At 42.9% G+C, this 22,912-nt stretch overlaps 1 long non-coding RNA gene across 1 annotated transcript in view; it reads right to left on the reverse strand.

The window, feature by feature from the left end:
- The window catches only part of LOC144313413 (uncharacterized), a 78,903-nt gene extending 56,817 nt beyond the window's left edge, over window positions 1-22,086 (reverse strand). The window contains exon 1 of the long non-coding RNA XR_013379070.1: window positions 21,768-22,086. This is a non-coding gene — a long non-coding RNA (uncharacterized LOC144313413). The remainder of the gene's footprint in view (window positions 1-21,767) is intronic.
- Between the last annotated feature and the right edge of the window lie 826 nt (window positions 22,087-22,912).

Below are 22,912 nucleotides of genomic sequence, written 5' to 3' on the forward strand. Positions count from 1 at the left end.
AAAAATCCCATATTGTCAGCAAGGTAGTCCAAACTAGAAAAAGATTCGGGTACTCTCCAAATATTTTTAATGTACAAAAATTTATCAGCATGCATAGGGGCTTAAATACGGAGAAGGTAAGAGATGAGGGAAGACTTGAACAGGGGAGAGGTTTCATGTGGAATTCGTCCCCTTCCAGGGAGAGCAGATTTTGTATAAAAAATAGCCTGGCAGATCTGAAGCACAACGACCTGATCTTTCAGCAGATCTTTGAGAAAGATATTGTACCTTGTGTATGTTATAGGAAATAAAGTCTCCATGAAGTTAAATAATGAGCCTGCATTAGCCCATTAAGTGACAAGGCCAGGATGCATATTGGAAAAGGCAAGATATAACTGATCCTGACTGCCAATGACTTTGGAAGAATTGTTATTTCATTCTAAGGACAATGAGGGACCCTCAGTAGTTTAGAAATGACTTTCTATTCTTCAGAATATTAAAGAAACATGAGAAAATCATTTTTTTTTTCTAAATCAGTTAACAGGTGAGCTGACTACTCTCCCTTTGCCCACCCAGAGCTCTCCTTCATTCACCGCCCCTCCTCACAGGCTCTAATTCTGAGACATTGAGCCCTGTGCATTATGTCACCTGGGCTCCCTGCCTGCTGCCTCTTAGTTGGCTTTGGCCAATGGGTGGCACAGAGAAGATGGGCAACATCTGAGTGAAATTCTGCCTCTGACTATATAATGGGTGAAGGCCCGAAAGGCAAAACTCTGTAGACCTCCACATGTGTGTGGGGAGTGGACAGGGGTTGGCTAAGAGGTTAGAGAAGCACAGAAGACAGAACTTACAGAGGGCTCCATGACTGGTTTCAACCAACAGCACTCCACACAAGGTGAGTGAATATTTGTTGAGTTGAATAGACCAAAAGGAGCTAAAGGAAAATATAACATTAACTCAGCTATGTCCAGCTTGGACAGAGATGCAAGTGATATAAATGAGCAATGGGTGAGAGAGAGCTGCCCTAGTGGTCAGAGGATTTCAGTTTGAGATGTGTGGATGTGCTGCCTCCCACGAGCTTGCTCATCCCTTCCTGGATTTCATTGTCCTCAGAGGCAAGGTTCCTAATGGGCATTGTATCAATCTCCTCAGCCCTCTGTGTGGCCACAAGCGGCTGAGACTGCATCCTACATTCCCTCCTGTTGACATGAGAGTGCTATTATACAAATCAAACTATATTCTAGATGTGCTTTTATATGAAAAAAAGATTGGGAAGATGGCTCTAATTTACCCAAAATACACAGAGTTTTCAGGTTTGATTTTGTTTCTTCTTAAAACAAGTCTTTTCTTTCCAGGTCTTGCAGTTTCTTTGTTTTACACTAATTTTTCTTTGACTTCCAGTTAAGTACATACAGACAGTAAGGTGGCCTGGTTAATTTTTTGAGCAAAGATGATGGATTAGAAACCTGCCTGTCTTAGACTGTTTGAGACCAATATCGGTAGAAAATATTGCAAAACTGATTGGCCTAAAAACAGATCTCTGACCTCAGGCTCATGAGCATCAGCCTCAAACAAAGTTGCCAACCATATATCCCAGGAAATATAGGAATCGTTTGTTACCATTCTCACACTGAAAATGATTAACCTGTACACCTAGAGTCTCCCTTTCACTAAAGTGATTAAACAGTAAAAGGTTTCCATAATTATAAATATTTCTTAGTATTGGCCAGCTAACCTCTGATCAATGTCCAGTCTTTAGTCACCTTCAAAGAGGATTTTATGTGTAATACTTAGCATTGAAATATATATGTTAAAATAGTTTTAAATGAATATTTTAGAATTCACAAATTTAAAATACAAAGTATAGTTTATTTGATTGGATAGTTTAGGAATCAGGTAAACTTTTATTTCAGTTGAACATACTGTGCTGCACTTTTGAGCTCCAGATCATGTGCTTTTGAATATGCTGTATCAACTCCATGGATAGACTGCTATTAGATATAGAAACTGAGGCTCAAGGAGGCTGTTAAGTGGCCTATTAGCTGGACTGATTCTAGAACCTTCTGATTCCATTTCTATTGCTCTTTTGTCTAAATTATGCCCCCATGGCTAAAGTATGGGAAATAATTTTCATTTTCCTTCATTCACTAGATGTGTTTATCACTTAAGAACTGCAGGGTCCCTTGTGAGTGGAGGGCAGTGTAACACTTGAACTCTTAGCCTAAGAGTTTGATTAAACAAATAGGAAACAGCTGTTCCACATTTAGGGGCATTTCTGAAGCTCTATTTCCAGACACCAGCCTCTCATGGGGAGATTCAACCAGAAGACATATATTTTACCTACTTTGATCTTTACTTTGTTCTACCTTCCACTTTTAACACAAATTTTAGTTTCAGGGAAATTGAGAGAAAAATGACAGTGAAGTTGGATTATGGACGTAAAATCGGTTGAGAGGAAATATAAAAATGTCCCCTTTTCTGTTCCTTGTAAATTAATGTCCAAGTCATCAGGCCAGGAGGGGGGTGGGGCAGAGCATAAGAGAGAGGAAGGAAAGAGGGAGGGCAGAAGCAAAAGATGCCGGAAATCAGGGTCCCCAGGCTCCCCCCTCCTCCACTAAACTCCCTTCCCAAAAAGACTGCCCTTCATTTCATCCCTGGATTTCCAGGCACCTAATCCACTTGATGGTCAGGTGTGATAGGAGACATTCGTGTTTTCGTTGTAACTTGCACTAGGGCTGTTGTTAGCAAATCCAGGCCTCTAGCTATTTTCCTGACTCTGGCCAGAACACTAACTTGAAGCCCAGAAGCACTCCGAGGGCAGAGGCAAGTCACTGCTGGTTTCCTCTTCTACACAGACTCAGACTTAACAAACACCAGGGGATCTCAAAGACGATGGATATTTGCCTTCCCATTTTGCCCTCCTTTCTCTCTCTTTTTAAAATAGCATAAAGAAAAACATACTATTCAAAATTAAATGATTTCACACTATTACCCCACACACGTCTCTCCAATCCAGTGAATTGACAAGATTTATGTTATAGTGTATGGGTGAACACTAATCATAGACGTATCTGATTTGGGGATAGGGAAAGACCTTAAAGGTAAGCACAATGGAAGAAATAACAAAAAAAAAGAGTGAGAATTGCTGAGGCTAAAAAAAAAAAAAAGTGTCACAATGTAAAAACAGTGAGGGGCGTGTGGCTGGCTCAGTTGGTTAAGGGTCTGACTCTTGACCTCAGCTCAGGTCTTGATCTCAGAGTCATGAGGTCAAGCCCCACATTGGGTTCCATGCTGGGAGTGGAGCCTACTTTAAAATAAAGTAAGATAAAATAAGGAAATATTTGTGGCAAAATGGCAGAAAAAAGATTGAAATTACTATATAAAGAACTTACATAAATCAATAAAAGGAGTAAACATATGCAAAGAACATATTACTTCTCAGAACTTAGCTCTGCAGAAGGCTTAGAAACAAGAGAAAATGTTTATCTTCATTAATAATCAATGAAATTTGAAGTGAAGCAATGTAATGTTACTGTTGGTACTTTAGTGACAAAGTTAAGTGTGCCAATGCATGGGATGAACAGAGGGCATGATGAAATACTCTGCTGATGGGAATAAAATTGGTACAATTTTTAAAAGTAGTTTAGTAATTCATATCAAAACCCACAATGAAATAAACACTTGAGATTAAAACTAGTTTGAAAGCCCTGCCTGCCTAAAGTGCTAATTTTATAGCTATAGCATTAAATCTCAAATCTAGAATAAAGACATGGCATGGAAGGCATGGAAGATCAGGTGGAAGGCATGGAAGATCAGATGACTCAAAGTCTCAATATTGTGATAATGATATCTCTCAGCCTCCAAGAAATGTGAACATATCTTTTACTTGAATTAGAGTATGTAGGTTATAGTATGTTGATTTTTTTTTTAAATCTAGGTCTCATTATCTTATAGTCGGTTTGGACGTGAACTCAAAATTCTTTCCCTCTGGCTTTACCACTCTAACCAGCCTCCAAAGGTGAAATTAGCTCTATCATGCCTTGCTTACATTATCCAGGGCAGGCCATTTCTAAACTCAGGAAAACATACATTTGCTCCTAGAAAATATAATTTTCCATAGGCTATATACAGAACTGGACTTGAAGTTGGAGCTTTTAGCTCAAATGACTTACATTTTAATTAAGCAGGTCATTTGAAACTTCATTGTCAAATATTCCTAGAATAATTAAGCCATGACCCAGTATTTCTAACTACTTTCATCAGAGTTAAATATTTGTTGAAATGGAATTAGCTATGTAGAGCACAAACTCATCTGTAAAGTTGATTATTCTTGCACAGTATCTCTACCAATTCGCTGAGAGTTTCTCTTTAGCAGAGCTCAGATATCTTCACGTTGCCAAATTAATGAAGGGATTGTTTTCTAGCTCGTTGAATTAGAAAATACGTTTATCTTTCATTCACTTGTAAATTTCTTATCCCAAGCATCATATTCATAAATGAGAGAAGTGACCTGTAACTTTTATGGTTATAACCAAGGTTTGAACAATCCCGTTATTGTTTGTCTCTACCTAGAGCCAAGAAGACAAGTTCTACCTCCTAAATGAACAGAAGGATCTAAGGATCTGCACCAATAATCTCCATTTGTCTCTGCGTTTTGAGCTCCCTCTGTCCTGCATCGTGCCAGACACCCAGAATCAGCCACTTTCTGTATCACGAAATATTGTCGATTTCACTTATTTCACAATTTGGGTCAAATTTTATTCTTGAGTACTTATAAATGTACTTTTGTTAATTGTGTGGACTTGCTGGTTTCAGGTGCCAGAAATCCAGCTCTAACTAGTTCAGACAAAAAGAAAATTTGTTGGAAGAATAAAGGTATAAATCAAAGGAAGAATTGAAAAACCAAAATGTAAGAAGGACTAGGGTGAGCTGGACTCACAGGCAACTGGAACCAGGAACTATGAGGTGTCTCTTTGTCTTTCTCTCACTCTCTCTCTCATTGCAGACCAGCAGGAAGTGTGTCCCCGCCCTGCCTCAAAGCTTCTAGACCTCACTCACAGCTTCTGTCACCACAGAGGAACTGGCTGGCTCCTTGCTAGTTACAGTTCAGAAAGATCTTGAGAAAAGACACTGATTGATTCAGCTGAGTCAGGCCCCCACCCTCGCACCAATTGGAAGACCAGGAGGAAGATTCCTGTGGTACAGATCACGAGATCCCAGAGCCGGGTAAATGCTGTGAATGACAGCCACCCAGAAGAATGACCACTACAGTGTCTTTTTAAATTTGTTTTTGAAAGCTCTGGCCAGTATTTCCATAATTGGTCACAATAAACAGCCACTTTTGTGAAAATGAGCTGGTGAAAACATCAGTAAACTGGGAAAATACAACAAATTCAAAGAAAAAAAAATGAATCACAAATTCACCATCCAAATATAAGTACTATTTACATCTTAGTGCATGTCTTTCTTGTCTTTTCTATATATATGTATACTTTCCTATTTGTAGTATGTCATTGAGATCATGTTAAATGTACAATTCTACATTCTGCTGTTCATTTAAATGTGAAAAGAATACTCTTACTAACATTTTATGCTGGGGCACCTGGGTGGCTCAATTGGCTCAGGTGGTGATGCCAGTCGAGCCCCATGTCGGGCTCTCTGCTCATCGGGGAGCCTGCTTTTCCCTCTCCTTCTGCCCCTCACTCTGCTCATGCTCTCTCTCTCTCTCTCAAATAAATCAGTAAAATCTTTAAAAAAAACAATAAGATTTTATATTTCTAAATCCCTTTAGGTCAGAGAATCTATGACACCAGAAGATACGTGAACTTCTTGAACTTCTACACAAAATGTTATAGGTATTACCATACTCTGTGTAATTCTCTTGGGAAGGGGTATAGGTTTTTCACTAGATTCTCAAAGTGGTCTGTGACCAAGAAAAGGTTAAGGGCATTCAGGTTTCCAAAGCACTTCCATGTACATTACAATAGACCCATAACTGATACATATTTAATATTTTATTTTTCACCTAGTCTCAAGTGACATATAGGTTCCTGACATGTGGCACACTACAACTTGCAAATGCATGTATTTGAATCAATACGTTCAAGCCAGATCCTTGGTTTGTGGGTGAGCCTTGCTGGTGTCCAACATCTCAGCTCAGCAAAGCTCCCTTACCCTAAAGTCAGGACTAGTGCTTTTGTGAATACCACAGCTTGTGTGTATGCACTGTGGGGGGTTAACAGCTAAAGGGGCCTGACGGGGCACAGGTTGGGGACCAGGGGAGCCAGGGGTGTATGGAGACGAGATTATGAGACAGAAGGTAGATTCTGAGAAACTTGTGTTTTTGGTATTGATGGTGAATTCCAGAGGCAGACATAGCACTGAGTGGCCATTTTAGCCTAAAGCCACTTCACCACCTGAATCACCAGGGCTTCCAGGAACCAAGCTTGGAGCAGTGACTTCTGGGCAAGAGCATGGACAGTTCACAACCAAAGAGAATTTTTTTAGAATTATCAAGTTCACCTCTCTCAAGCTAAATAGCCAACTATTATTCAAGGTTCCCCTCCCTGGTGTACCCAACTTCGGTGGATTTAACCCTTTGTATCCCTCTTTGAGTAAGTGCTGGCTGAACTTAAGTGATCTGGGCAGACTTTGCTCTTCACGCTGTGCTGCTAGCGCTCTCCTCTACCTCCCAGAAGTCCCATTTTCTGTTCCTCTGCGCACTTTTATCTTACTCTGTTTCCAACCCCACTGTGGTGTTTCCCTGGGATACCTTTCACTCTCAAACAAGAACTACAGACGCCGTTGAAACTTGGCCTGCGTCTGGCCTCACCCGTTAGCCCAGGGGACCCCAGGGTTGAGGGCCCTTTGTCACGGCATCTGCCATTTCAAGTGCCTCTGTTCAGTCAAATCCATCCCATGATTTGCCATATTGTTAGGTGCTTATGACAAGAAGATCCATTTCTCTATATACAATTCTATTAAGTTTCTTAAGGTTAAACTCTGTTCTTCTTGTTTGATTCCCATTCAGCACATGGCAAAGCAGAATTTAGAGTTTACCTTAATGAGAGAAAAATACAGGTTCTTTGCTACACAGAAAGCAACCAGACCAAATAACTGAGAAAATCCAGTGGTGATGGCTGGGAATTACATGGCTATATTCTGTCTTCTAACAACTCTTTGTAACTTCAACCTGGTGCTCAAGCGGTCTCCCGGGAACCTTCGTTTCTCATGTTTTGAACGGTACAATTTCACCACATCCTCACTGAAATGTGAAGAGTAATCTTGAAATTCTTTTGGTAAAGTGCTTAAGTTTTTCCAAAGAAAATGACCTAATATCAAAAAAGAGCACACTGCTAAAGTGACCTTCAGTTCATTAAGACTATAATATGAATATATTTGCCATTTCCTTAGTACTGAGTTAAAGAATTATCCTATACAGTAATCTGGGTTTTAGAAGAAAGAAACAAAGAAACAAAGAAGAAAAGTTTTGAAAAATAATTGCCAGTGATTAATTTTTTTAAGTCTTCAAATGTCAATTCCATTTCTATCAATTTAATTGCCCATTTTGTGTCAAACTCCCTATTTCTGTTTGTTTGTTTTTTTATTCACTAACTGGATATTTTCAGGCCTAATATTGCTATCTCACAAAATAGCCTTCTATTCAATAACCAATTCAAGGACCATTAGTATCTTACAAACACTTAAATTCACCTTATCACACAACAAATGGACACTAAGTACAATCCAATATTTCCAGCCAAAAGTTCACACATAAATGTTGCCACTGAGCTCTGGGTTCCTGATCCCTAGATCTATACCACTTTATTTATTTATTTTTATTTTTTTGGTTCAGCATCCAAATTATGTACACAGTATTGTTGTATAATAGCAAAATAACAATCATAATAAATAATAATAATTTACCTGGGAAAGTTATTGCAAATGGAAATATTTATTCATTCGTTCATTCATACTTCTGAAAGCCCTACTATGTGCCAAGCATTGTGCTAAAGCTACAGACTCAGCAGTGAGCAAGATAAAGTCTTTGATCTCAAGAAGCTAACATTCTAGGCAGAAAAGGTAATAATATCCATTTTCCTTCCTGGATTTCATTTCTTCCCCAGATGAACAAGCAAGATAATCAGATAATGATAATAAATATTATAAGGCAAATAAGACAGGGGGACATCACAAATATCATTGAATTGGGGTAGGCTTTAGTTAGCTAGCTATTCAGTTTATTTAAACAATTCTTACAATTTCAGGATAAATTTCAAGTAAATTATTCCAGAAGTCAGGAAGAGAAAGATTTTGTTTAAAGCTCCTTTTGTTTAGGTTTTTAATCACTAATTTCTAACAACTGAAAAGCAATTTAAGTTACTTCAAGTGGTTTTTCATAATTTAACTGAAGCAAGAAATTCCCAGTCTCTTCTCCCTTTCAGAGATTGAAGAAAATAATCTAGACATCTAATTGCATAGATACAATTAGAGCAGCTCCTAAAGAACCTGTGGTCACTTTCTTACTAGGCAGCCAGGAAAACAAGATCCCAAATACTATTCTGCATTACAATTATCTCATTTCAATAAATGCAAATCAAAGAGGAGAAAAACCTAGATAATCTAAAACATGGAGTGCTCATCTGCTTCCCTCTAAGTCTCATTTTACTCTGTGCTAGGAACCCACATATTTCCTAAATGTCAAAAAGGATGCAAAGAGTAAAAAACAAAATATAAAGCAGAGCAAGTTTGATCACAATTGATATTTTAACTCATTAAAGTTAATGGTTTCTTCTAAGCATCTTCCATCAACACTTAAATGGCAAGAATAAATCAAAGTAATGTTCCCCTCAAGAGAAAAAGAAAAATCAAAGAGCAAGAGATATTGTTGGTCTTAATTTGGAGACCAAGGAATCCTAAATTCTTAAACTTTTTTGGCTTTGGAGGAAATCAAGTCTCCGCTAGGTGATGCTTATAATTCACAAAACTGAGTTAATTTGGATGAAAACTGGTCTCATTAGTTATGAGAAACAAGAAATGAGCAGCACACACACAGGTATTAGAGCGCACAACACCCAAAATACACATCCACATTGGAACTGCCATTTGCATTTGGGTTTATTTTACCATATCAAAATCAAGGACCTATATTGCGTTTGTTTGTTTGTTTTTAAGATTTTATTTCTTTATTTGAGTGAGCACAGGCTCTCGAGCAGGGGGAGGGGCAGAGGAGGAGGGAGAAGGCCGAGCATGGAGCCCCACACAGGGTGCCATACCACCACCCTGAGATCATGACCCCAGTGGAAGCCAAGAGTCCTAAGTCCAACTGACTGAGCCACCCAGGCGCCCTATATACCGTTTTAAGGGATTGTCTTCCAGCTTCTGCTCTGACTGTGTTTCCTCTGTCCTATCTGCCACCAAGTATCCTACCATGATCTGACAGCCACAGTTTAAAGTTACCAAAAATACGACCTCTGGCCCATAAGGAAAGCCAGACAATTCCAGAAGATCAACGAAACCAGCATTTGCCCAGGTGCCAGGCCCACTCCCTGAGTTCCAGGCCCTGGGCTTCAGCTCCAGGGAAACCTTCTGGAAATCCAAACTGCCCCTCACCAGGGCTGGGTCAGGGACCCTGGGTGCCCCTTCCAGATGCAGCACTCACCACACTGCACGGTAAAACCCATTGCACCATCCTCTTGCCCCCTAGGTCACACCCTCTGGGAGGTCAGGGGCCCCCGCCTGCCTTGTTCACTGCTGGGTCTGCGGCACCTCAGCAGAGCTTGGGATGAATGGACACAGGAAAGAAGGAATGAGGAGGTGAACTGCTCCTTCCTCACAGAGCAGAAGAGGATGGGGAAGATGCCCTGAGAAAGAGGAAGCTGCAATAAAAACTTGAGAGAGAGAATGAAGGTAACTTGGTGCCTTCTGAAGCCATCGTTAGAGGCCTGACAGGACTGGAACTGCCCTGCTCAACCACTAAGGGATGCTTTGAGTGTATTCACCTGAACTTTGGGGGCACCTGGGTGGCTCAGTGGTTGAGTGTCTGCCTTTGGCTTAGGTCGTGATCTTGGGGTCCTGGGATCGAGTCCCGCACCAGGCCTCCTGCTCAGTGGGAAGCCTGCTTCTCCTTCTCCCCCTGTGTGTGCTCTCTTTGTCTCTCAAATAAATAAATAAAATCTTTAAAAAAATAAAAATAAAAATAAAAGCCATATTCAAGGCAATATCAATAAACACCACAAGTGAAATCTATTGATCCTGTCATGTTATCAACATTGATCACATTGATTTGATACACTATCTTTTTTACCAATCACCTAGCTAAAAAGAAAACCTAAACCATTGTTGTAAACAGAAATTCAACAATGTCGGGGCACATGGGTGGCTCCGTGGTTGAGCATCTGCCTTTGGATCAAGTCCTGATCCCAGAGTCCTGGGATCGAGTCCTGCATCGGATCCCTGCATGGAGCCTGCTTCTCCCTCTGCCTGTGTCTCTGCCTCTCTCTGCGTCTCTCATGAATAAATAAATCTTTAAAAAAATTTTAATATGAGAAATAAAAAACTGGAAGAGAGAAAAATCATTCAATGTGGGAATCTTACTCTCAAGGAACCAAGCAGGTAGGTCTAATAAATCAGCTTTCTCCCGCTCCGCGGTGGAGAATGATTTACTACATCCATAAAATTAAGGGACGTGGAGCGAGAGACCCTCGGGGGCCTGAAGCGGGGCGCGCAGGCAGGGCCGTGCTTGACCAGGCGGCTCGGGGCCGCGGGGTGGACGGCTCGCGGTTACTCTGGGTCCACGGGTGACCGTGCTCAGAGGGGCCGGGGGTCACTGGCAGCTCGGTCCCACGGCTGATTAACACCCCGAAATGTGAAGTCAGCGCGGGGAGCTTGCTGATCAGCCTGCAGATTTGCTCCCTGGTCCCCCCCACCCCGCACGATACCTCCCCCTCCCCCCCCCCATTGCAGCTCTCTGTTCAAGGGTGAGGAGCTGTCACTTTGCACCCAGCCCCATACAATTTCCGATCGCGTGTAAAAATTAGTAGGACGCTTGCAATAGAACAAACGTGCCCAGGCTTCAACACGACCAAGAAAATAACTGTGTAGGAAGCAATAAAAGTTGTTTCGAAGAATCTCGACTGATTTGCAAGTTCTAGTGATGCCAGAAACCAGATATTTGGAGAATCCAGAAAAGGAAAAGGAAAGAGGAGCTCCAGCTTAAGGAAGGGACGACCGACGTTTCACTGAGGTGTCCTCAGTAAGTCCTATTTCAAATTTAGCTTCAAATGTGAACCAAATGCTCTGTGGCTGTGAATCCTAGGTCACATTTCCAGCGAGTCACCTAGGCCACAGGTGTGGCCCTGCCCTCAGGGCTGAGCGATTCTTTTTTGTTTAATTCAACTAATTAACATATCATGTATTATTGGTTTCAGAAGGAGCTCAGTGATTCATCAGTCTTATGTAACACCCAGTGCTCATCACACCAGTGCCCTCATAATGCCCATCACCCAGTTACCCCATCCCCCCAACCCCAGTCCCACCCCCTCCAGTGACCCTCAGTCTGTTTCCTATGATTTAAGCTGAGCTATTCAACTCTAATGAGCTACTTCAGATAAAGCAGAGGTCCCAGACTTTTGGAATTTATGTAACAAGGAAAAAAATAATAATGGAAACATGCAACCAAAATAGAATTGTCAAGAACTTTTCTTCCTGGTCAAGTCAAAACAAAGAGAAAAAAGGAGAACGAGAAGAAGAAAAAAGAGGAAGAGGAGGAAGAACTACTATCTATCATTATCATGATTTAGAGAAAAGAAAAGACAGTTTAACACCAAAAAAACTAAGAATATAGTCTTCAAATTGAAAGGGCATGAATTCTGGGGTTCCTAGGTGGCTCAGTCAGTTAAGCATCTGCCTTCGGCTCAGGTTAGGATCCTGAGGTCCTGGGATGGAGCCCCACATCGGGCTTCCTGCTCAGCGAGGAGCCTGCTCTCCCTCTCCACCTGCTACTCCCCCTGCTTGTGCTCTCTCTCTGCCAAATAAATAAATAAAATGTCTTTTAAAAATAAAGATAAAAAGACATGAATTCATATTTATGAAAAAAGTCACTTGTTTTTATTTTCTCACAGGCCGACCAATGGATGGACTAACATAGGATAGAGGCTTGGCAGTAACACAAGTTCAAATCTCGACTCTACCACCTGCTTACTACCTGGGGCAGGTTGCTTCCAATCCCCACCACTTAGTGCTCTTTCCTGTGAAGCAGGGATGCTCACTTAAGGACAGGAAATGAATACGGAGGAAATGAATCTGGCATGTCAGGGATTACTAAGGGGTAGCTGCAATTATCTGGGGGTGCATCATCTGGGGTGCATCATCTGAGACTGAATATAAGCATATGTAAGTGTGGGGTTGGAGCCAAGGCGAGAGAACAAAGGTCTCTCTTGATACTCCTGCCCCCCAACATGGAGCTGCTCTTCTTTTGGACCACAAACCCTGATTGGCCTAGGTTTTGTGGGATCTTGTCCCCTTCCCTGTTAGAGAGTTTCATTTAAACGTGACCTCACCTGGGGTGCCTGGGTGGTGCAGTTGGTTAAGCAGCCTTACTCTTGGTTTCCTCTTAAGTCATGATCTCAGGGTCATCAGATCAGCTCCCCCCTCAGTTGGAGTCTGCCTCAGATTCTCCCTCCCTCTCCTTCTGCCCTTCCACTTATGTGCTCATGCATTCACACACACACTCTCTCTCTCTCTCAAAAAAAAAAAAAAAATCTTTAAAAAAAAGAAAAGAAAAAAATAAACTTGAGCTCACCTGACTACAGATGATACTTGCAAAGGTGAGTTAGGTGAGAGGGGGCCTCTGGGTCCTGCTCATCCCAGAATTCTCCTGGGCCAGTGCTAGAAGCCCTCCAGTTGCTAGAAAACCCATCATTTCGACTTAGAATGAAGTTGATTTGTTTGTTGACCATAAAGACAGACGGGGTCAGTGTTGCCAAAAAAATGGAGGGATTTGGCTGCGAACATCTTATATTCTAGCTACAAGATTTATATCAGAGTATATATAACATGTGGCTGTAAAATGTAGAGAGAGCGAAGTGTGATCACGCTTTTCCCTACTTCCCTCTTGCAGACAAAAGACATGCAGATTTTAAAGGAAAGATCTAAGGTAAGGCTCCGGGTTTGAGATTCAGATGTTAAAGGACAAAATGATTTAATTTCCTCACTGGAGTATTCCAAAATGCTATTCTAAATGTTGATTTGCTCAGAATTAGAATTGTACTCTGTAGCTAGCTCAGTTAAGAGGAAAATAAAGTGCGAAGAACAAAGACCCTTCCCAGGGTCACCATGGGGGAAGCTCGCTGGACCTGCTGTTAGGGGACCTGCGCTCTGAACTGGGCTTTACTGTGTATCTCTTTTGCTCTGTTTTTCAATAGAAAAATAAAACTAATACCAGCCCTTGCTCCCTGACAAAATGATGGTGAAGCTCAAAGAACTCTGTAAGTTTGAAAAAGTTCATAACCCTACTACAATATGATATAATTGTGATTATAGCGATGTTAATGGAATTTCAGCTCCATTCTTTCTTTAAAGGCCTAGTGTTTAAAATTAAAACATTAAATAAAATAAATGCTTGTCTACATCTGAAAGAACGCATGGAAAACTCGGCTTGCAGCCATGGAGTAACCCAGATGCCCTTGAAGTTCTCCGACTCCTGAAATCCTGGGCAAGATGGGCTCCAGGGCTGCCGCGAATTCCAGTCCTAGAATCTGTGGAGCCTTGAGACTCTGCAGGATTCCTGTGTTTTCTGAAGTCTTCTTCTGGTCTCTTTTCCCCTGAGTTCCTGTTTCTTTGTGTTGAAGATTTGAGGGGGTAGATTTGGGGCAGAGACGGGAATACAGGCAGGTTTTACAAATGACGTATCTAATAAAGGGTGAGTATCCAAATAGAAAAAGAACTATACAACTGAACATAAAAAAAAAAAAAACATAATCCAATTTTAAAATGGGCAGAAAACATGAACAGACATTTCTGCATACAGATGACAAATAGACACAGGAAAAGATGCTCAGCATCACTCATCACAGAAATGCAAATCAAAATCACAATGAGATATCACTTCACACCTATCAAAATGGCTAAAATCAAAAACATAAGTAACAACAAGTGTTGGCGAGGATGTGGAGAAAAAGGGACCCTCAATGCACTGTTGTGGGGGGTGATGCAAATTGGTGCAGCCACTGTGGAAGACATTATGGTGGTTCCTCAAAAAATTAAAAATAGAACAACCATATGCTATAATAATCACACTACTTGGTATTTACCCAAAGAATACCGAAACACTAATTCAAAAGGATATATGCCCCCGATGTTTATTGCAGCATTATATTTACAATAGCTAAATTACAGAAGCAGCCCAAGTATCCATTCATCGATGAATCGATAAAGAAGTGGGATATATATATATATAAAATGGACTATTACTCAACCATAAGAAAGTAAGAAATCTTGCCACTTGCAACAACATGGATGGATGGATCTAGAGAGTATAATGCTAAGTGAGATAAGTCAGAGAAAGATAGGGCAGCCTGGGTAGCTCAGCGGTTTAGCACAGCCTTCAGTCCAGGGCATGATCCTGGGGATCCAGGATCAAGTCCCGCATCGGGCTCCCTGCATGGGGCCTGTTTCTCCTTCTGCCTGTGTCTCTGCCTCTCTCTCTCTCTCTCTCTGTCTCTCTTGAATATAAATAAAAAATCTTTAAAAAGTCAGAGGAAGACAAATATCATGATTTCACTCACATATGAAATTTAGAAACAAAACAAACAAAGGGGGAAAAAAGGAGATAAACCAAAAAACAGATTCTTCACTATAGAGAACAGATGGTCACTGGCGGGGGTGGGGGTGTATGTGTGTGAAAAAAAGAAAAGGGAATTAAGAGCGCACTTATGATGAACACTGAGTACTGTATAGAATTGTTGAATCACTGTATTGTACACATGAGAGTAATATAACACTGTATGTTCACTATACTGGAATTAAAATACTTTTTTTTTTTAAAGACAGGTTTTACAGCACAACACAAAAACTTTCCCAGGAAAGGCTGGCCCCCACCTCCCTGGTCCTACAGCTCCCGCCTTCTCTGCTCTGCGTGTGTCTCCCGAGGAGTGGCTTCCCGTCCCCAATATCTTGGCGCTGGTGACATCCAAAGGTCTCACCCCATCCAAGCAGGCTCATAACGGCATGTTTCTCAAACAGGCTAAAGTAGCCCTGCTGTGAGAACAAACCTGTTCTCAAAATGTGGTTCTCTCCACTGACAGCGTCAGCATCACCTGGTATCTTGTTAGAAATACAAACCGGGGGGATCCCTGGGTGGCTCAGCCGTTTAGCGCCTGCCTTTGGCCCAGGGTCTGATCCTGGAGTCCCGGGATTGAGTCCCGCGGCGGGGTCCCTGCATGGAGCCTGCTTCTCCCTCTGCCTGTGTCTCTGCCTCTCTCTCTCTCTCTCTCTATCATTTATAAATAAATAAATCTTAAAAAAATGTTTTTAAAAAGAAGGCAGACCTATCATAAAATCAGAAACCCTGCAAGTGCAGCCCAGAGAGCTGCACGTTTAGAGCCTCGAGGAGACTCCCCTGCTGGCTTGATTAGGGGAGTCCCTGAAGGCTCTGCGGCCGGTCAGCGTGTCCCGGGACTCGTGGTGGAGCACACAGCACGCCGCGTGAACGTGTAGCAAGTCCCAGTAGGTGCTCAAGGAAGAGCTGCGTGGACAACGTGCTGCGCCCTCAGCCCCCCGATGCCACGTGAAGGGGAGGAGGAAACCGTATGAAACACACTCTCTGCTCTTGTGACTTGAAACCAGCAGTGACAGAACAACACGTGCGCTTGTGGCCTTAGAGCAACAAGTCAACGTATAGATACTGAGCCTGTGTTTTGAGGGACGCGCAGGGGAAAGCAGGGACTGCACGACTTGAGGTGTGAAGGAGCAGAGCCCGCCCGGGCTGCATCTCGGGAGCCTGGCCTCCGGGTGTCCTGGGATTTCCTGGCTCCAAGGCCCCTCTGTGCCGAGGGATGATTAATGGCTGAATTTCGTGGTTCGGCCTCCAAGCTGCAGGGGCTCTCAGGGAGAACTCAGTGTGGGCTGGAGGAGTTAGAGAAGGTTGTGCCCCTGATGGGGAACTCGTGCTGGGCTTCTTTTCAGTACAAGAAAGATCTGGATGAGCAGAGATTTATAGGATTTTCTTTTCCAGTTTTGGTAACTTTCCAAAGCATGGAGAGAAAAACATGTAGCAAGCTTTTCTGTAGTGGACATAAATTCTATTTGTCCGAAGGAGGAAGCTAGATCCAAACAGCCAAACAAAGATGTAGGCCAGGCCTGCAGGCCTAGCACAAAATTGTGGCTGGGCGCTTGGCAAACAGCCTCTTGGCAGGTAGGTCCTAAAAGGTGCCTGCCTCCTCCATTCCCAGCCCCTCAAGGCCCACGCTTACTTTTCCCTTCACCTTGATGGTGCTCTTGGCTTTCTCATGTCTCTCTTCTTGGGCATGTCTCTCCCTCCTCTCTCATCCATCCCTTCTTGGTTAATTCAGCAGCCAAGTCTGACAATTTCTTTGACTTAGAGATGCCCCATGCATATATCTGCCACTGCCAACCAGAGGTCCTCTAAGTGGTCATAACCTTGGATTATTTGCAGTGTCCATGAAGGAGAATGGGAGGTGTGAAAAAGCCAGGTGAAACCTTGACCATTTTCCTTTAAAAAAAAAGTAGGCTGGAGCCCAGGAGAGGAACAAAAAATGCTAAAGTCACTAATTTTGGGAAGAACGTGACTAACATTCAACCTACAGCCTATCATCGGAAGCATTAGAGCCTATAAGTGACCTTTATCATGAAACCTTGAGCAGCAAAATCTGACATCCCACATGAACGAATGAATGAATGAGTGAATGAATGAATGAAAAGAGGAACAGAAGAGTGCCTGTAGAGCTTTTCAAGCACCTGAGGTATAAAACACCAATGCACCAGTTGATACTTGTCTTTCAACAGTATTATAGTGCGGAGAGCCCTAGGAAACCCATCTAATAGATAACAGGTGGCTTTGTTAGAATCTCTGTTAAACTAAAGATAAATACAGTCTGTTTAGCTACCGAGGTGAGACAATCAACTAATCCGCAAAAGAAACAGCTAGCTGGAATTGGACGAACTACAAATCATCTAGAATTGCAGTTGATCTGATTTGTAAAAAAATATCAGCTGCTTCATCACAGATTTATGAGTAGAAGGAAGTGGTGGGAGGGATGTGGCAGTGGCAAGTGAAACATAAAATCAATAATTCAATAACAGAGCTTCTTCAGAGGCTAAAAACAAAACAAAACAAAACCCTTTCCTATTATACCACAGAATAAGCCCAAGCAGTTATGCTGGTCACATAGCAAGGAAATACCTGTGTGTTCCAACATCAGCAAATACATCTATGGCCCCAGGAAGTCTTCTCCTGGGGAGAAGAGCACACTTCTGAAGGTCACTGAGCATCTTCTGGCTGGACATCTAGATATCTTTAATAGTTGGGTAGCAATGTGCTTCAGTTATAAAACAGTGTCTTTTATCTAATTTTTTAAAAGATGTTTCATTTATTCATTTGAGAGACAGAGAGCAAGAGAGAGCATGAGTGACAGGGAACGAATGGGAAGGGAGAGGGAGAAGCAGACTCCCCGTTCAGCAGGGAGCCCCCACAGGGCTCCCTCTCAGGACCCCAGTATCATAACCTGAGCTGAAGGCAGACGCTTCACCAAATGAGCCACCCAGCTGCCCCTTTTATCTAATTTTTTAAAGGACAGCTCACTCCACCTCACTCATTCAAAAACTCAATTACTTTTTGAGCAATTTCTGGAAAAAAGTCAACATCCCAGTAATGAAGCTGCCATGGAGCTTGTGTGTTGACTGAGGTCCCCATCACAAATAATCTGAAACAATCCAACACTGCCCAGAGCTCAAGGAAGTCTAAATCTCAGCCTGAAAAATAATCCAAAGCTACACATTTCTCCCCTTTGAGGTCCTAGGAACTAAGCACATTCAAATGAAGTTTAAAGGAGCATTCTTAGGATTTCTGACCACTGTGTACTGGGTAACCCAGGGTGTCAGTTATCCAGGTGTCTGTCCACCTTCCGTGTGAAGAGTTCAAGGATCACAAATAATAAACCCCCACGGATTCCACATGATTGAAGGAAGAAGCATTCTAGCTCCTTGTGTATTCATTTCAATAGCTACCTCCTCAGCTCTATTAACAACACTCTCATCGTTTGTGTTCATGTCTGGCTTCCCCGACTATCCTATGAGCTTCTGTAGGATGCATTTCTTCATGTACTTCCTAGTGGGTACTCAGTGCCTGATGTCAGGAGACATTTAATTAAGCTGTATTAAAGGAAGAAGTTAATTTTTCACATATGACCACAACGCAATTCACGCTTAAAATTCTCAAAATATTTAATCTTTGTGTACTCAACTTATTTCAACATATTAAACTTTGCACACCATTAACCACATACTGATTAAATGTGTCTATTCTAGGTCAGTTGTTTGTGTTAAATGCTAGTAAATTCTTTAAAAGCATTAACGGAGCTCTTAGGAGCTCTGTGTCTAGATGTGATAATAACTAGCAGCTTCCAATGCTTGCCCTGTGTGCTAGCTAGTCAAGTCCTTTCTCAATTCTGAGATAGTGTCTTTCTTTTCCAGATGTGTGCATCCAGGCTCAAGAGGTTAAAATAGGAAATTAATCAACTGAACTCTCATTGCTCAAGAATGAAGCAGGAATGGGATTCAAATGCAGGACTTTTGATTCCACATCCCATACCCCAACATTCCTTCTGACTTAATATTAGAATAAGGGGGTTGACTTAAAATCAAGTCTGGTCTCAGAGCACATCATGGAAGCTTCTTTTTAACACCCAGTTCCACATCCCAGAAAAGCAGTCCCACTCACTGCTTTTCTCCTCTCCTGTCCTCTCTCTTCCCCCTACCCCATCCTTCCCAGCATCCCAGCTTCTCTCACACACTGCAGTAGACCACGGAGAAGAACACTTCTTATCTCACCGTGACAGTTGCTTAGATTCCTGATAAGTGGAAGTTTCCCGATGGAAGCAACCTTGAAATACATTCATATAGAGTGTTACTACAAAAATTCACAGTGATTCCCTTTTTAAAACAATATTGATCACCTGAAAGTATTGATCACTTGAGAAAGTGACTTTATATCATCTTGTAAGACTGAATTGAGCGAGGCACAATGTTCCTGATGTTGGTCCTCATTTGTGGAAGGAGCTGCAAAAGTTGTTGGGGGTGAGGCTTGAGCCTGGAGTCTCTGCAACACTCAGCCTGGAAGACAGGCACATTCTTGAGTGTCTCCTTCCACCGAGGAATACTCTCCTAAGTGCGAGTCACACTTCTCTGACCAGCTCTGTCTGGCCCTGAGAGGTTTAGCGCTGTTACTTGAAAGGAAGTGCTTATTATTATTGTTATTATTATTATGCTCAGATTGGTCCCCAAGGAAGAGAAGGAATGGATCCTGAGCCAAATGTTTATTCAATCAAGATGAAAAAACTCAAGCCACGTAGGGAAGAAATCTTCTTGCCAAGGAAACAGGCAGTGGCTATGAAAAATAAGATGTTGCAATGCTTACATCGCAGATTAAAGTAGAATCCCTTCCTTCACCTTCCCAAACTCTACTTAGTCACCATTAGCCTCATTTTAGTTAATCTGTCCAATTTAGCTGTCAGCATTTTACACATTTGGCTGTAAATCTGGGTTTAAGTGATCCTCAAAAACCCCTAACCCTCAGCAACCATGATGCCTACAGCAGAGATGGGGACACAGAAAAGGGTTATCTCTAGTCTTATGTGACCAAAATGTCATTTGAAAGACAGTCCAACACAGGCCCAGGTAGTTTCCTCTGTGAAACCCAGAATCATCCTTGGTGAGGAAACAGAATGCATCAGAAAGACCCAGGGCTCTCTTTTCCCAAAGCACCAACAAGCCAGTCGGGAAGGCAAGATCTAGACAGAGAAAAGTCAAACAGCATAGAAGGGTCAAATGATGAGAACGCCAACGAAGTGAAAAATGACACAGAGCGACTGCCGTACATTCCAGAAAGACCATAACACCCTACAAAAAAACTGTATGGCAATAGTTGCAGTTTTAATCGTAGACACATAGCTCACTCCTGTTGGAAAAGAGCAGAGGTCTTTGCAAAAGGGCCACAAGGACGACATGTATCGTTGACGTGGCGGTGAGGCGTCGGCTGAGGTTGAGGCCGCTGCGCTGTGCCTGCTGCTGGCGATATTGGGGACACTGGGAGGTGCTTTCCTCCTGCTCTGAGTCCTGGAAATTGCTAAATTCGTTGTCTGATCCTCCTTACTTCCAAGCCGGTGTCCCAATAAGACATAAAGGATTTTTTTTTATTGTTTTTAGCAGATTGTTCTTTTTTATGGGACATCTGAAAAGAAGCAAAAAATTGTCCTATGTCTTGTTTAGGGACAGAAGATAGAATAGGTAGTTTCCACATGTTGGTTCCTCTGCAACATGCCATGGAGCTCCTGGGGAAGGGGCGGGGGGGGGGGGGGCGGTGGGGGGGGGGCGGCGGGGACTGGCCCTGCTCCAGGCTGCCGCTGGGAGGAGGGGAGGCCAAGACGTCTCAGCTGTGTGCCGCTCCCCTGGCTATCCCCTGGCTATCGCTCAGGCCTCAGATACTGCAGGTTCCTGCCCTACTCCCCTCTCCCAGACCATTCCCTGAGTCTCCTTTAGTTAGAAGAGAAAAATGTGTTTACTTTTAAGACGAGGACCCTGAGCCTGAAACATGATTGGCTGCCCCTATTGAAGCAGAAATTTGGGCCAAACAGGGCCCATCCTGAGAGAAATGTATGGGTTTTAATAACTAAAAGGCTTGCACTGTTGATTGTGAATGATAACGTACCAGGGTGCTTTCAACTAACTTTAAGACCTCTTGCTGTTGGAAGACCGACTACCTTGGCTATTTATTAGATCCAATTGCAAGTAGAAACTACTCTTGAAAAAAAATGCAGCTGTCTATAGTCCAAAACCATGGAAACCAGCTCTTTCTGCAAACAATGAGCCTCCTTCCAGCCAAGGCAGCTAGAGATTCTCATTTCTCATGATTTTCTTCCAAATCCCAAACAGCAAATGCCTTTAAAATGCACAAAAGAGCAAGGAGCCTACTGAATTGGCAATTATTCCCGTTCCTTTTTAGTAAAGGAGGGGAAGGCATAAAAGATCTGTGTTTTGCTACTTCTGCGTTTCCAAAGGCAAGATGGCCTCAGGACAAGTTAACCCTCCATAGAGAGAACTGCTCAGAGCTGCAGAGGGAGAGTGTTTGGCGTTTTCATGACCAAGGTATGTTTTCTTTTTTGGCAAAGGCCTTGTTCCAGAGGGAAAACGATATGTACTAGTTCCAGAATGAACCCCATAGAAACCACACTGCTTTCAACATGGTTACAGTCAGCACATAGTTTCTCAGTTATAAACCACCCTCCCCCTCATTCTCCCATCCCAGATAGTCCACGATCTGCTTTCCAAACACACTCTCGCAACAAATAGCGATAGCCTGTGTAAGTCGGAATTTTAAATATGCACCAAATTGCAGGTCGCCTTATCAGAGTCAGCCTTTCCAGGTCTGACCTGTTCACCCGGTGCCTGACCCACACAAAGCCCTGAGACAGCGGAGGCCCAGCGCTGGTGGAGGCTGTCCACTCTGACCCAGCCTTTCTAGCACAGTGCTTCCCCCATGCCCACAGACTCACGGCAGCATCCTCGTGACAAGGACCTTCTGTTCATTCACACCAGCCTGCTGGCTAATGTGCGCATTCACATCGGTGCAGAGGTCAGCAGCCCAGGATGGCTCATTGTCTTCCCCGCTGAGAGTTTCTCCACTGCCCCGGAGTGGGTGAGGTTACCCAGCATGCTCCCAAAAGATAGTGCACTTCTGTTATCCTAGCATCTGTCTTCCACTCCCCATCCACCACACTACTGCAAGCTTCAGTCCATCTGCTGCTGGGTCTTTAGTCCTCGGTTCGGTGCCCTATACACAGAAGAAGCTCAGTAAACATTTCCCGAATGTTGTGGGAAAGATGATGTCCACAGAGATCCGTGCTCACTACCCATTCATTGGAAATGAATCTCCACGAGTAGAATTTCCATGAGAGAAGTGTCTGAGTAAGAGAGACATTTAGACCAGAGGGAACTTGTGAAAACCCATCAAACAGGGTGGCACCCCCTTACCAGTCCTGTAACCTTTCCAGTGTGCTGGACTCCTCTAAGAATGCGATTAAATCTATGTGCATCCTCTGCTAAGAAAAAAAAATGTGCACGCACACACACAACACACAGATAAACATGCAATCTTGCCTGCAATTCAAGGAATTAAAGGATTCATTGAAATATATTCCTGAGACCCCAGGCTAAGAACATCTGCTCCATCTCAGCTGGATACTTTTCTCCATTTCGACAGATTTCTACCCACCTGAGGGCAGGAAGGAAATCTTGGTCAGCCCTACTTCTACCAGTAGTAACCACAGTTCCCAGTACGTAACAAGGGCCTCAATAAGCAGCCAGTGAAAAAGTGCACTGTACTGAGGAAGGGTGAAGAGTGGAATTTCAAGATTCAGTAAGAGTTCTTATCCTAAGCAATCCACCAGCAGCTCCTGCACTTCCTCTCCCCCTGTCCACACCCACCCCCAAGAAATACGGGCATCCCTATGTCGTGTGGACCCAGCATAAAAGGTGCTCCTGTCACTGGTGCACATGAGTGAGTAGGACACCTGCCCCAGACAGTTTGACCTCCACGCACTGTCCTCTGTGATGAGCCAGAAGGTTGCAGGACCTCCCCAGGGGGTACTTTGAAAACTCATGGGGGCACTTTCTGGTTCTCATGATAACTAGGGATCAC

Source organism: Canis aureus, chromosome 1 (genome assembly GCF_053574225.1).
Source record: "Canis aureus isolate CA01 chromosome 1, VMU_Caureus_v.1.0, whole genome shotgun sequence".
Classification (NCBI taxonomy): Eukaryota; Metazoa; Chordata; class Mammalia; order Carnivora; family Canidae; genus Canis; species Canis aureus.